The 14,630-nt window shown below is 39.5% G+C and overlaps 1 protein-coding gene across 2 annotated transcripts in view; it reads left to right on the top strand.

The window, feature by feature from the left end:
* The window catches only part of CDK14 (cyclin dependent kinase 14), a 319,176-nt gene that overhangs the window by 300,065 nt on the left and 4,481 nt on the right, over nucleotides 1–14,630 (top strand). The window lies entirely within an intron of this gene.

Genomic DNA, 14,630 nt, shown 5'->3' with positions numbered 1-14,630 from the left:
CTCACTCACATGCTGGCTTAACTGCCGGCAACATTTTCCCCTCCCATCTGCTGCGTTCATTATTATTTAAAAGCAAATCAGGAGGCAGAATTGGATTAGCAGAGTGGGTGGCACCAGTGGAAAACAAGCTCTGTGTTGGCAGTCACCCTGCCAAGTTCATGTGAAATTGCCCATTTCAGCTGGCAGCTTCAGTTTAGCTTGGTGTGATGACATATGGGCCTGGAGGGTAAGAATCTATTTCCATATTATAGCAGCTTCTGCTGTGAAACCTCGTAGTTTGTAGCTGTGTGGTTGCCTGGCTTCGGCTGCAGACTGCCCTCCTGGTCTGCTCTGCCACGCTGGGCTCCTTGGCCGTCGTCTCGGCTTTTTCCTGAGCTCTCCTTTGCAGCTCTACCTATGTGTTGATACCCAGTTTGCCTCCAGCTACTTCGTTGGTCCCAAGCCATAAGTGTGTTGAATGTCAAGAAGCAAAATAGGGAAGCTCATAACCTCCTCCTCTGTGGGGTCCCCAGAATCAAAGGAGAGAAATCAAGCCCTTGCTTTTACTCTTAAGGGTCAGTAGTTTCTCAGAACAGCAGGGATATGTATTTTATGTTTGAAAAATAAATAACGTAGCATGTATGTTATACGTCAACTCTAAACTCAATCACCTCATAAACAGACGTTTACAAATGAAAAATTAACTTATTTAAATTAATAAAAATCTCCTGTTTCAAATACTAGTGTTCTAAAATTTTCCAGGATATGATTTCAGCGTCCAGTGTTGTCTATTGTACTTCTGCATAAAGGAAGCTTTGGTGCCTTGCATTGAAATCCATGTGACAGGGATACCACCAACTTAGTCAATTCTGTAAAATAAGCTCAAAGATATTTCAGAAACCAGACTGCCCCTAAGTCCCTCAGCTGTGATTAGTGAGTTAACAATAACATTTCTTATTTCAGAAATCTCTTTTTCATCCTCCACTTACTATATAAGGAAAATAATTAAAATAACTGTGCAAAGCCCTTTCAAAGCACGAAGTATGTATCTCTCTGAGTTTACAGTACCGTTATTGTCGGTTATTACTTGTAGGGATAAAAATGTTCTGAGGAGGGAGAGTTACAGGCTGTTGACATGCCTTTAAACTATTTATTATAATTGCCAGAATTTCCAGTGCCTTTTTTGATCACTTTTTCTTTTTTTTTTTTTTTTTCTTTGGGCACACTCTACTGCTAGACCTTACTTTAGAAACGTTTGTTTTGGGGATAGTGAAGGGCAGCAGAGAAACCTCGCTGGTGGGAGTATATGATCCACTTCCATGCAATGTGAAAAATGGAAGAGTTTATTCCTATTAATCTTTGTTATAACAGCCTGTGCTTGATAACAACCCTGGTCTAACATAGTTTGACAAAGGTGGACAAAACATGATGCGTGATGCCATTAAAAACCCCCAAGCACTTGTAATGAGGAGATCAGTTGCACCTCAGAAGATGGGAGTCGGTACGCAGGTCTGTCTCCCCGCCTGTGCCCGTACCTCTCTGCTCACACTGCGGTGGGGGGCTTCTTATGCGTGACATGACTGTTGCTGTCATCTTCCTGCTGTTAGTTCAGTGATGATGGGTTGAGAGAAGTGTCAGGAAATGGGCAGATGTCCCAATCAATGATCAAAATCTAACGCTCTTGAATATGCATGTATTTATCACCAAATGGCTGCAAAATTGGAACATAATGCACCAGTAAGGCGGTTAGATAGTATCACTATTAATATATCAAACCAAAGGCCTACATTTTGGAAGGATTTCATTCTGTGATAAACTCAATTTATGAAGTCCCTGCTGGGGGTGAGAGATGTGATCAGTGCTCAGGCTCCAGTGGCAGTGTCTTTGTCACTGCCTATGTGGAGACCTGAACACATCCCTTAGGCACAAAGAGGCAGCTTAATTCTTTGTTCATTCTTTATAAGTGAGCTAGTTAGTCATTTCTTCATACGTAACTGTTATAAGCCTTCATACCTAAATTATATTTTGTTTCTGGATGAAATTAAAAGGCACTGTCATTTTTTGGAATGGTCTAATAACCTGAGATAATAGGTGGTGTTTATATTCAAAAGCTTGTATTTTAGGGTGAAAATGGCTAATGATATACAGAAAGTCACACTATCAGTTTGTAGAGAGCAACGTGGTGTTCTCCTGGTGCATCTATTTCACCTTCTTTTGATAATTAGACCCAGAGCATGTCTGTTATAGAAATGCTGGGTATCGTTCTGTATTGTTATTATCTGCCCATCTGTTCTGCTCTTTCTTTCTCTCCTTTCCTGTAACAGTTTTCAGCCTCATATCTTTGATATTTTTCATAGAGACTAGCTACACTTTACATGACTCATAAAATGAATACAAGCTAATCAGGTGGATTGAACTTCTGTTGCCACAAACAAATGAGGATTCACTGTAGTGCAGTGCTGTTCAGTAATGCTAGAGAAGTTTCAGTTTGAGAAAAGCCATCGTAAATGAATTTATGTGCCCACCCAGATTTATTTTAATTAAAATTATCCATGAGTCTTGGCTGTTGCTTTGACTACTAAGTACTTACAAATAAGCTTAATAGACATGTTTGTTTTTTCCGCAGCTGTAAAAATACATATTCTGCTACATGATTGTTTTTTTATCTGATTTATTTAAATAGAGTTAGGTAAAGACGCAGTTTATAGGGAAGGCTAAAGGGTCAAAATCCTATTTAATTAACTTATACCCCCTTGGGAAGCAGCCAAAGTAAAAGAATGCAGTGAAAGTAAGCTTCAAATAATATGAAATCTTTGAAAAGGACTAACCACCTTTGGTGAAAGGCTTTCCTGTTCTTAACCTTGTGTCATTTAAACTATTTAAATGAGCTATGCAAAACCTTACATTTATAATGGAGCTTCAAAAAAAAGATTAAGTATTTCTTGCAGTTACAAGAAAACTGATGCTTATGGCACTGAAAGAAAAGCCTTTAGTACTTCATCTTACCATGATCTCTGTCTTTGCATACCACAAAATGCACGGTATGTTGCACCTGATTTGACATCTACTATTTCTGCCACATGTATGAAGCCTCTCAAGTGTGTGAGACTGCTTTTTAAGAACATGTAAGTCTTTCAAAAAACAATTAGAAGGAGGGGGGAAGCCTCTGTAATATCTGAAGGAGGCCTGATTTTCAAAGGGTGTGGATGCTGCATGGTTTCTAAAAGTTGTGTCTATGAGAAGTACCTCATGTTGGATTTCCCAAACCATGCATTATATTTGAAGATCTTAGTCATACATGTCGAAAAGGTTCTTACCGCAGCCAGAGTGGGAACTCTTAGAAATAAAATCACTGAGCTGCTTTGTGATCTTTTTATATACTAGATAGGATATCCTCATTGCTGTAGTGACGCTCTGTAGAGGTGCCAATTCTGGAACATTTTTTCCATTTAATGCCACAGAGACCGCACTGGGGAAATATTTCTGTTTCAGTGCTCCATATGGTTTTGTACGTAAAAATGGAACTGGCAGGGAAAAAAACAGCTGGCCTGAAGCTGCCAGTAACTATTTCTAATGTCACAGATTTTCAGCAAGAATCCCAAGTGGGAGCTGTATAGGTGAAAAGACTGCATAGCAGTGTTCAGGAAGTACCAGCACAGCCTATAGGGAATGAGCACGGAGGCAAGCAATATCCCATATAGATACCATTGCATTTCCTAAACTGGGATTTTTTTCTCCCCTGCTCCATTCTAGTCTTAAGAACTGTTGGGTTGTGAAACAATTCAGGCTTGAAAAGGTCAACTCCAAAGACTTCCTGATCTCTCTGTCAATACCATTTTATGGCACTCATGGTGTGGGTGGACACATAGCCTAAGAGCTTTGGACGTAATGGTATTTGGAAATATATTCCAAAATTTAAATATGTCTATTACTTAAACTTGCCATTAATTTAATATACTATAATTGTGGGAAAGATTCTTCTGATTCAGCATGTGAGGTCTGCTTTCTGTCTAATTTTATGTGTGCTTAAGGGTTGCAGTGCTGTCCTAAAAAATGTATTTTAATTGACATGACCACTTTGGCATGATGCTCAGTCTCTGAAAAGCCACAGCAGCAAATAGAATGTATAACCAGATGGTGCTTAGCTAGAAGGATCTTTGCTATCCAGAACGCAACTGCAGTGATGTCTGTTGTGTCAAGCTAAAACGAAGGCATTTGTAACTCTACATTCCAGATAATTAAGAATTCCTTGCTGGTCTGAAAAGTACTCTCTAGGAAAAACACTAACAAAAATAAAATACAGGTGAGAAATGGAATTTTTTTTCTTAGTTTACCTATCCCTCTTTCTTCTTCCTTCTCTACCTGAACATTCATTCTCTCTTCTCTAAAGAAGAACTAACAAACATAACTTAATTCCAAGCTGCCTGTGGGTACTTTCAGGCTACTACAATGATTTTGGTAATGATAAACGTTCACACTTTGTTTTCTTAATGTTTAGCGTTTATCTGTGGGGACTAAGGTAGTTTATAGTGTTGTGATCCCCTGCAGAGGTATCTTTAAATTCCAAGGAATCTTTGTTTCTGTAAGCCAAAGAGCAAAATGATCCACACCCATCTCAAGACTATCCCATAGCTACTTTGCACTGATTACACCAGAAGCATTAAATTTGTTCCAGGAGCACTTATCTTTCAAGAAGTAACTTGGCTAATATTAACAATCACATGTATACAAAATGCCCTATTTTTAAGTACCTGTGGATGCTTCAATCTTTGCATGAGTCAGTGCTTAATTTTTGGGAGGAGGTGAATGCTAATGAGTCATCTGGCAGGCATTTAGTCTATCGTGTCACTTTCTCCAGCAGAATTTGCTTTGGGGATAAAAGCCATGACAGGGAAAACCAGGAATAAATTTCCAAATAAGTTCTCTGAAGTTATTTACTTGTTATGTTAGATGGGGGGGAGAGGAGGGAGATGGTCAGGCACATAATCTCATTTGGCTTTTGAGTTGGTCAGCTGTTGTGCTTCACATTGAAGAAATATGCTTAGGTTCGAGTTGATAAATAGCACTGTTAAATAACAGCGACCATCAGTCCTGAGACTGGCCATCAATAAGTTTCATTCGCGGTATCTGGATTAGGGCATAGTTGATCTGCTCTCCCTGAACTCTAGTGTTGTATTCTTCATTCAGAGCTAGATACTGACCTATAAAGAATCAGATGCTTTTCTATCCCTTCTGAAGTCTCTGAACTCCAGTTAAATATGACTTGAAGCTTCACAAACTGTTAAACATCTCCTTGATATGTTGGCAGGCCAACATATTTTTATTGCTAAGAAAATGAAAAACAACCAAAAAAATTTAAGGAACTTTCAGTCAGAGGCATGGGCTCTTGGCCATCTCGTTTGCTGCTCCCTTGAAACGTGTACAGGAGATTATCCTTATTAGGCAATCTTATGGGTATTCCCAGATCTTTTGAGTATGGTTTTCTTCCTTTTTAATTAGTAGGTCGTTATGCGACAACTTCTGTCTGCTCCCCTAAGTGGCCAGCTAAGGCATATTTCACTGTGTTTCTGGATACCTGAAAATAATTAGCCATTTGTGAGTTGGGAGGTGGCTTCAGACTTTAGAAAGTGAAGCTTTGTTATGAGTAATGCACTGGGGAACTGCTGTTGATGAAAAATAAGGATGTTATTCCATGATTTTCTCTTTGCAGGCAAAACCAACGTGATAAATTTCTGCCTAGCTCTATCCAGGCAGTTTCTTCTTGCTCCCTCACCAGTTTCCAATCCCATTAGTTGTGCTGGTGCAACTATTTATAAGTTTGATATAAACTGGATCACTGAGCTGATTTACATTAAAAATAATCCCACTTCTGATACTTTTAGTGATCCAGTGTGCAGGGAGTCCCACAGACAGTTTTATCAAGACAAGTGACAGAGGCACAAGTTGCAGGGTAGGAATAAGGAGTGAGGTTTGCGAGCAGTGGGAATTCCTTAAGCTGGCTCTGCCACAAAGATGAGACATGGGGGAAGAGTACCACAGCTCAGCTCACTTGCACCCAGTTGCTTGTAGTTGAATCTCCAGTCCCTTGGCTGTTTGGTTTAGCGAGAGAGTGCAATGAGGAAATCTCTCACCAGCTCTTCCTGGTGCTCCTTTTCTCCAGAGAGGGGTTCAAACCAGTAACAAACCTGTTAACCAGAGCATTAATGGCTGTGTATCATCTTCCAACAGGTATTTCCATTTCTGAGTTCTGTTATATGCAACCATAACTGATAGGCTTGCTTTTTTTTTTCCTTTCAGATGTTTTAATTAAGCTATCTACAAATTTTGTTCAGGCATAGCATTTACTTATCTGTTTCACAGTGTAGAGCTGGTGCTACAGCTGAGATAAGGATCCCACTGTGTCAAACACTGGCAAAAATTGTAGGTTTAGGTTCTCTCATTATAGATCCAGGGAGACAGCATTTCTCCAGTTCACGTTCAGTCAGTTCCTCTTTGGCAGGCTTTTTTGCAAGTTATCAGGGTGAGAAACATAGCAATTTAGACACATCACATTAATCAGGAAAAAAAAAAAGGAAAAAAAAGGAGGAGGAGGACTTGTTTGGGTTTCTTGCATATTGGAATCTAGAAAATCTTTGAGTTACATTCTGCGGTTTTTCTACTGATATAACCATGAGTGAAAATTTATGCCTTTATAGGGATTCAATTTCAGAGAAGACAAATCTTTAAGCCATTAAAAATATAAATAACATACTGAATCCTGAAGCCTTTGGAAAAGGAAAAACAAACAGGAGGGTATAAGAAGTTGTAAGGATTTGGCTGTTTGTCAGGTTTGAGAAGTATGTTCTTGCAAACAAGGAGCACTAATATTTTTCTGGTCTTGATGTGTACCAAAATCCTCAGCTTGCTTTTTTGTTTTTAATAAGGTTTCTATGGCTTTGCTTGCAAACTATATTGAGCTCAATAACACTGCTATTTTTGTAGTATCTTCGTCTGAAGTATTAGTTTTCCCAGAGCTCACTCACAGAGGGCTGTGCTTTATTCTCAAAAACTAGAAGACATGTAGTAGATTCAGTCCTGGCCATTTTTCATGTGAAGCCTTATTCAAATGGTAATTGTAAAAGGCTTTGTGGACTTTGTTCTCAACTCAAAGAAAAAACTTCAGCTGTGGGCAGCTAGGGTAGGAAAGAATTTTTGCTGAAAGACTTGGAGAAAACTAATTTGGAAGTTACCACAGCCACTCAAAAGTTAAAGGTATACCTACAAATCAACTGTGAAACCAATCATGTTATCAATATCATTGGAAGTGAATATTGTGAATAAAATATATTACAGTAAAGATCAGGATTTGCATTCCTTTTTTTCCTAACAAGACGCACTATGAAGGAATTCATTATAATATTTTGAAGAGACCTGTGTGCAAAGTATGCACAGTTGGTTTGCAATTATTGATATGCATATATGCTACTTAGCAACTGGTGTATAATTTAAGGGTAGGTCTTGGCTCTTCAGAACCAGCCTCCCAGACTGGACCGTTGGATGCACATTCACAAAGTCCTAGGTGATGTAGGACTTTCATTTTGGACTCTTATTGTACATAAAGGTACAATTTGGAAAACTCACAGTCCAAGTAAGGATTTCAACAACTTCCAAAGTTTACAGCTGTTCTAATATTGCATTTTTGTTAAATTTAACTATATTTATGTAATTTGAACTATTGGTGGCTCCAGCTAAAATTGGGCACTCATTTTGGGAGACAGTCTAAACCCAGAGGCTGGGATATAAAACAGAGCCCCTGTAACAAAACAGGTTACAGGGGGATAAAGTGACTTGCCTACGGTCACATTCAGTAGCAAAGCCAAAATCTTGGTTTCTGCTTTCCAGCCCCATACCCACTGTGCCACAGACCTCTCACCTTTAAAAGGTTACGTCACTTATTTAATGTACATATACTTACAAAATCAGTTAGTTTATAATTGTGTTACTATTCTAACTTTGTATTTTCTGACCAGTTTACATTCCTTGTCTAGCACTCACTTCTTTTAAGGTCATCCCCTCGCACCCACCCTGAAACTGCAGTCACCTGCCATACGCAAATCCCTTTATTTGGAGTTGCGATGCTCTGCTCAGAGGCAAAGTCCATCTATGAAAAATTCTTTGTGGGAAGCGGCATTCTTAAAACAGGAACATGTCCATATGCAATCTGTACTATGATTCATACGTTAGAACTGTGGAGAAGAATATACAGCAATTTTCATCACTGGATAGAGTCTGGGAAATCCAGTGTGTATAAGAATACCAACGCAGTAACTAAGACACAGGGGAAAAGAGGAGGAAAAAATTAATCAGTAAATCCTTTGTTACTTATTTCTCAAATGTAGTTTACTTTTAATGACTGATAGTAGTTATTATTATAATGTGTAAGTATCCCGTACAGTGCTGCATCTGTGAAAGGGTAACAGCCAGTTGTTGCCAAGATAATCCAGAGGTGTCATTTAAACATTAAATGAGATTAAATATTGCTAAAGAAATGTAAAGTGAATTGGACAAGATGTGGCCCATGTGAGGGGAGGAAGGTGAGGACATTCTCTCTTTATTAAGTTATGCCGCATCCTAGAAAAAAGATTGGAAGACGCATTCATAGTGTACTTGGCAAAGGAGGTGACATCTGATGTTTTGGCCACACCGGTAACTTGCACGTATTTTGCTAAGGCTTCTTTAATTCTTTAGTTACGGCAGTGCAGGATCCTGAGTTGACACTATAAACTGACCATGTCAACACATGCTGAAATTAAATTGTAATAATTCAGCTTCATTCAACTCCTGAAAGTTGTTTTGTGGACACATCACAGGGAAGACGATACTTTGTTTCAGTGCTATTTTAGAAGTGATGCAAATGCACCATTTTCCTGCGTGTTACAGGGTACTTGAGTTCAGGAATCACATACTACCCTGTAGCAGAAAATATTTTCTTCAAACCCTTCTCAGTTTGTAAAAAAATCATAGTTTTTCTAGTGTCAGGTTTTTTTTTTTAAATAAATTTTTAATGACAGCCTTAAGTCTTGCCTCTCCTGTGTATTTTGGGGCATGAATAACTAGATAAAACTAAAGCCCAGCAGAAAGCAATTTTAGTAATCTTATATTTAGCCTTAGTGAACAGTATTCCTCGGGAAACCACAAACAAGGTATAGTCCATCGAAGAAAAGCTTTCAACAAAGCTAGGCTGTATACTGAAATAATCTTTGAAATAACACCTCTGAAGATAACGCAGAGCAACTTTATAGGCAGCAGTCTACTGAGCCTTGTCCATGGGGTAATTCAGAGCCTGAGCTAACAATACTGCAGATCATTTATTTTTCATATATGAGAGCAATTGCATTTCTTTTAAATCTCACAGAAGTAAAACTTCCCTGTGAAAGAGAGCACTCTTACACATTGTGACAATTGGATATTTTAAAGCATGTTTATAGAAATGTCTTTATGTGCTTATGCTTTCCACACACATTCAGACTCATACATACACATTATTTGTATGTTTGCATTTGTGCACATATATTATAGACACAGATATAAAATAAGATGTGTATGCATGTGTATATGTATATATATATTTGAAGGTGAAAAAGAATTTATGGGAGGCTGGCCAGATTTAATTTGTCTGCTTGTATTTAGCACTTAAGGGCTTATATACTCAGTTTGCTCAAAAGAGTGAAGAAGTACTCCTTGCTTATGCCTCAAATCAGAAATGCATGAAGTGCAGCTGCAGAGATAATACATTCTCCCCAAAGGCTTTGGCTGAGCAAATTAGGTGTCAATGGGGTGCCTGCGCAGGCAGTACTCTCTCTAATTAGTCTCTTGAGCCTAGTTGGTGGCGGGTATAAGATGATCTAATCAATTGGTCTGTGTCTGATGGTACGTGTAAAAATCCTAGCAGGCAGAGCTGTCTCCCACAGGTCACTCACCTGCACAGTGGGAACGCTCATTTTCATTTTTCATCTTTGCCATCACATGATGCTGACAGTTGGTTTTAAGAAAATTGAAACCAAAAAATATCTAGTTCATAGGCCACATAGGTCAAAATAAAGTTGCATTATGGGTATTGGTGATCCAATTAATTAATATTTATAGCAACGAGTTGCATGTAGATATTATCTGAGTGCAACTAGTATTGATAATGTTTGGTTGGCTTTTTAAAATGACTTCTTTAACAAAGGCAGGAATAAAAGGTGTGGGGAAAAATCACCTGTTAATAGTATACTTTTTTTAGAGAGAATGAACAGTATTTGTGGTGTGTGCATGTGTGGTGGAGAGAGAAGCAGAAAGAATGTATTGTTGATGATCTTAAATACCCCCATGTTTCAGCTCACACAGAATACAGTATCTCCAGTTGTCAGCTCACATTTTTATTTTAAATCTGGCGTTGTAGAATGAATACTCTTATAATAATGCTAAATCAGCTGCCACATAAATAGACCTGCACTCTGAGTGTGCTTTGCATGCTAAGGACTCTGTGGGAACACAGCTCCGCCCTATGTGATAATTTATACAAAAATTAAAAGCACCTAGAGAAGGATGCTGATGCTACCAAAAGGAGCATGTATTGAATTGATGATTTGCCTTTTTACAGGAAAGGACATTCTTTTACTAATTAAAATAAAGAAAAATATTTGGGATTTAGTCACCCTCCTCTGCCTCATGTCTTAAGAGCATGATTAATGTTTAAATTACAAGCTTTAGTATCCCTTCCTAGAACCACTGTTACATCAACAGCTACTGCATTCTGAAGTTGGCGTCTGCCATTTTTAAGGTGGGTTAACACCTTATTTTATCCCATTTGGGATCTGGGACAAACAGGATGTATGCAGCAGATGATTTCTCTAGATAACAAACATACAATTGAGTTACTTGATTTAGGTCACTTGATATTTCAAGCACATCATTAACTTGCTTGTAATCTTCTATTACGTTTAGTAGAGATGTCATGAAAACCAAAAGTACCTGGGCCTGTGGTGAAAAAACAAATTCATTTTTAAGGCAGTCTGTTACATTTCAGGTTTTGTTGTTGTTGGTTTTTTTTTTTAAAGGAGATCTGAAAGAACACTGTTTTGCTCTTGGGAAATTACAAGTTGTAAATATTCCATTTAACAATTTACGCTTTTATAAGGAAAGCTGTGACCAGAGGCCATAAACACAATCTGCCAAGTCACTAGGCAAAACTTTGATTTGTATGATCAGGAAAATGTATTAAATTCTAAGCAAGTATATTTCTAAAATATATCTTAAAAAATGCAAACATGGAATACTAAGGCATCTGGGAACTGAACGGCAGCTCTGTGTGGAGGGCCCTGCCTCAGATCTTGGTTGTGTGAACAACTGATATTTTAGTTCAAGAGCCCCATTGAAGAAACAATGCTTTTTTAATAAAAGGATTGGTTCACACCAATCTAAAATTTCGTGTTTGTTTTATCGTGGATTTTCTGCTGTGGACAAAGAGACACCCTCCTCTTCCTCCAGTTTAGGGGAGGTGTCTATTTGATTTGAGTCTCATCTTAAACAAAACAAAAGCGAAGAGAAGGAGGTCTCCTGTCCCACAGCACAGCGACTACAGCGCTCCTCTGAGAAGTGGCATATCTGTGTTCGGTTTCTTCCTCTCCCTCAGGATAGGTAGACCTCTGTTCCCCATTGCCCAGGAGAAGGCTGGCACTCCACGAGGGCACTCTGAGGCCAAGGGAAGGGACTTCACCTGTGGACTCCACTTTGAATCGACAATAAACAGTCAGTGAATTAGGGATTCAGATGCAAACGTTATATATTCCCAGTGTATATATTCCTAACCACCAGGCTTGTTCGCTGTGTCAAAGGTCACGTAAGGATTTTATACACAGTGGAGTTGTCTCGGCAGCCAAAACTGAGGGTTCAGCCTCAGAACAACCTGGCCATTAGCATGCTGGTGCGAGCAGCGGGTCTGTCATGCAGGCCGGCTTCCCAAACTGGGCAGGCGGTGCATTTCAACACGTCTTCAGAGAGACTGTGACCACCAGCTGTTCCCTGGCTCCAGTTGCACTATGTCTTCTAGCTTTCCCCAGCCAGAACCACTGGGGAAATGTGGCATCAAATGATCTTCTGTTCCAGTGAGTTTACTGTTTGATCTAGTCTAAATCCTGAGCCTATGCAGAAGGTGGGAGGTGGCATTGCCCACCATACCATTACACGGGCTCTCGGCTTCACAGGAAACCAGTGAGCCCAGTTGCAGCACTGGCATAGCAGGACCCAGCAAAGCTGGAGCTGGTGGAGTTGTGATCATAAAACTGTCAGCTGCCTTGTACTGAGCCAGAGCAGGAAAACAAATGGGGTTCAGCAAAAAACTTTGCAATCTCCCATGCATATTTATGTAACCTCTTCTACCCTTTCTTAGTCCTCTGTGTTCTGTCCTTGGTCTGCATTGGTGCTGGCAGTGGTTGCCAGTATGCAAAGAGTTTTTTCCCCTGTGTTAAATGGTAGCAGCTGTCAGTTTGTTCATTTCTAAGGAAGCTTTTCATGTTCTAGGTCTTGATTCTCGAAGTGCTAAGCTTCTGATGAAGGTATTCCCCATTTCACAGGCTCAGGCCCTGCCCTGGAGAACGTGTCATCAGCTTTGCTTAAAGAGCCAAATTTGAAGCCAGAAAATGTAGTATTGTCACTGGGAAATTGTAGCACAACCCTGGGAGAAGTGTGATGCTCACCTCCTTTAGAAGTTGTCCTGAGAGCCACTGATAGAAAGGAAAAGTTCTGTGTAATTAATGTAGTTGCAGTTATTCTCAAATCTGAGCAATTTGGTAACTCCTGGAAAAGCCTCCATCCAGAGGCTTTTCTATCCAGATCATTTTGTTACCTGTCCTAGATGTCCCTGCTGCTTATGCCAGGCTCTGGAACTCCAGCAATTTGGGCTTAACCTGAAATCAGGCCAGCTGTTCTGGATCTGGGCAGATGTGGCTTCCAAACTGCAAGCCCACCTTCTGCAGCGGTAGTGCGCGTGGCGGTGGGGGCAAATGCAAGCTCAACATTGGCCAGAACTTTGGGAGTTTAGTTACTTCTTTGTAAGGAGGGGCTCCAAAAAGATCATCCCTAAAAAGTGCTTTTGAAGGAAGGGAAATGTGGAATTTGGGGAATATTGTCAACAGTGTTTCACCACTGAGCAGTTGCGAATCTCTGCGTGTTCCAAACACTGCTTTTCTTTTTAAGCTTATGAAGAGTAAAATAAATGGATCAACTCTAATGTATTCCTTGAAACAAGATTTATTGGTGCTTCAGCCAAGCTCCTAGACCCTGGGGAAAGTGGGACTTTTCATGTGGAATAGACATTCCACACAAACTCCAGAGGCATTTAGGAAACAACCCAAGCAGGACTCAAGAGGTAGTAGACAAAGCTCCAAGAGGGCCCAAGATGCTGCCACGCATGATTAAGAACAGGCTTTTGTTAATCCAATTCAGGTATTCTGGCGCTTAAAGGGCAGAAGAATAGCTCTCAAGAACCACGACAGGAACCCTGGAAATTACGAAAGTTAGATGTTGTATAGAGATTAGGCTGTTTTGATGAAAGCCACAATTAAAATGTTATGCTTGAAACTGCAGTTCAAAACTGATGCCTTGTTTTTCTCCTGCTTTTGAAATGAGGGCTAGACTAGATTCACTGGCACCTGCATCCAGTTTGATTTAAATAGTTTTAGGACATGCTAATACAAACCAGTTTCATGCTCAATGAATATTTCAGCATTCTTTTTCTTAGGTGCTAACATTCCTCCATATCTGACTGTCTTCCTGCAACTACACTTTAAAAATGTAGCAGGTCTGTAGTTACAACCCTTGGCCTTGAAAAACCTTGTAAAGCAAGTACATTTTGAACTTTAGAAAATGACAGAATTTCTCAGAAAGTCTCACTTTATTACTTGGCATAGAATTCTACTTGGACATTTATTAAGAGTTAAATATGTTAATTATAAAATCCTTCCAATGGCTCCAGTCCATCTAGCCTTCATTTAGCCTTCACCTGGCTCTTCTTGAAGTTGGATGCTTTGTTTTAAAGTAATGTTTCCCACGTTCTCAGCCTGCCTCCTGTTTTGTGTAAATCTCAAAAACATCACGGTACCTTCTTGCAAGTCCAATCACTGCTTTGAGCCTATACAAACAGGAATCATCAGCAGAGTGAAAGACAACGTAAGCAGAGCTATTGATTTATTTAGTGTTCATTTTAGGTATATGAAAGCAGAGGTTTTAGTTATCTGCCTATTAATAGAAAAACACCAAAATAAAGGTGAATAAGTTTAAACACAGCACACCAAGGAGCTCCATAACCTGGTTGTGTTTGCAGAAATGTTCGTGATGGGCCCCAAGGTACCTCAAATAACTCTTGGGAAGCAAACCTGAGGAGACCTTTTCATAAACTAGTTGCAAGCATTGCTGTGAAGGTGATCACTAGGAACTCCATGAGAAAGGGGGCAAAAAGAGCTTGTAAACTCATGAAGCTGTGGCAGCATTTAACAACCTTCCTCTGCATTCACGGGGTGTGACCACCTTTAGAAGAGCCAACTGTCTATTTATGGCTGCCTATAATTTCCATGGAGAATATGACTGCTGATGGCACCTCTGAAGATAAGCACTTGGGGCAGAGATACATG

Source organism: Gymnogyps californianus, chromosome 2 (genome assembly GCF_018139145.2).
Source record: "Gymnogyps californianus isolate 813 chromosome 2, ASM1813914v2, whole genome shotgun sequence".
Classification (NCBI taxonomy): domain Eukaryota; kingdom Metazoa; phylum Chordata; class Aves; order Accipitriformes; family Cathartidae; genus Gymnogyps; species Gymnogyps californianus.
This window is presented reverse-complemented; position numbering and strand designations above follow the sequence as displayed.